Raw genomic sequence first — 1,180 nt, forward strand, 5'->3', positions numbered from 1 at the left:
GATGGAATGATGATGATTAGGACAACACAACACCCAGCCCCTGAGCGGAGAAAATCTCCGACCCAGCCGGGAATCGAACCCGGGCCCTTAGGATTGACAGTCTGTCACGCTGACCACTCAACTACCGGGGGCGGACACCAGTGAGGTTAAACTGTTTTCACTTCTGTATTAATTTGTTAGAGTCAGTTTCCGTTCATTTCGTCAAGAGGAAAGTCGCGGAAATCCTTGCTCAACTTCCCCCAACCCTAAATAATTTTACTCGGTTTTTGCTATTTAAGTTTATCAGGCAATGTACTTATTACTATCCAAACTCGTCTTTGATTGGAAATAAACGTTTTCGTGATCCTTAGTACGGTCTATAATTCAAGTAGATACTATCTGATAAGATTATTTCTGAGATTTCAAGTTATTGGGAGAAATAGCTTGAGTAATTTGATAATCAGAGAGAGAAAGATGAAGTACTCCAACCAGTGCGCCTAGCTATATATGCACTCCGTCATTAGGCCACATGTGGCCCATCGGGACCATCCGACCGCCGTGTCATCCTCAGTTGAGGATGTGGATAGGAGGGGCGTGTGGTTAGCACACCGCTTTCCTGGTCGTTATGATGGTTTTCTTTGACCGGAGCCGCTACTATTTGGTCGAGTAGCTCCTCAAGTGACATCACGAGGCTGAGTGCACCCCGAAAAATGGCAACAGCGCATGGCGGCTCGAACGGTCACCCATCCAAGTGCCAGCCACTCCCGACAGCGCTTAACTTCGGTGATCTGACGGGAACCAGTGTATCCACTGCGGCAAGGCCGTTGCCTCTTAGCTATATAAAAATTTGCATTAAATTTTTTTGCGCACAAATTCTAGGTCATTATTTGGAGGGTATTTCTTTTTGCTGATGTAAATTCCGGAATAAAAATTTGTAGGAGGTACATCTCATGCCCCATTTTTAAACACCGCACTTCCAATAGACTACAACCCTGCCCCACTCCCTTCTCAGTTATTGCTTCCCTTTCAAGGCCTTCGGCTTCCATCTGCAGTATGATTTCTGTACAAACTGATCCCCGCAAGTAGTAGGGAGATGTGGGCCTCGGCGCAGTTTTGATGTCAAATTGATATGCAAATTAACTAAATTGATCAAGTAATCACCCTGACACCTTCCACCCTTGCCCTCGACCATGCCCATCCC

The 1,180-nt window shown here is 46.0% G+C and overlaps 1 pseudogene; it reads right to left on the bottom strand.

Moving 5' to 3' along the window:
* Positions 1 to 690: 690 nt before the first annotated feature.
* Positions 691 to 808, bottom strand: LOC124560699 (annotated as a pseudogene).
* Between the last annotated feature and the right edge of the window lie 372 nt (positions 809 to 1,180).

The sequence above is a fragment of the Schistocerca americana genome, chromosome 1 (genome assembly GCF_021461395.2).
Source record: "Schistocerca americana isolate TAMUIC-IGC-003095 chromosome 1, iqSchAmer2.1, whole genome shotgun sequence".
Lineage (NCBI taxonomy): Eukaryota > Metazoa > Arthropoda > Insecta > Orthoptera > Acrididae > Schistocerca > Schistocerca americana.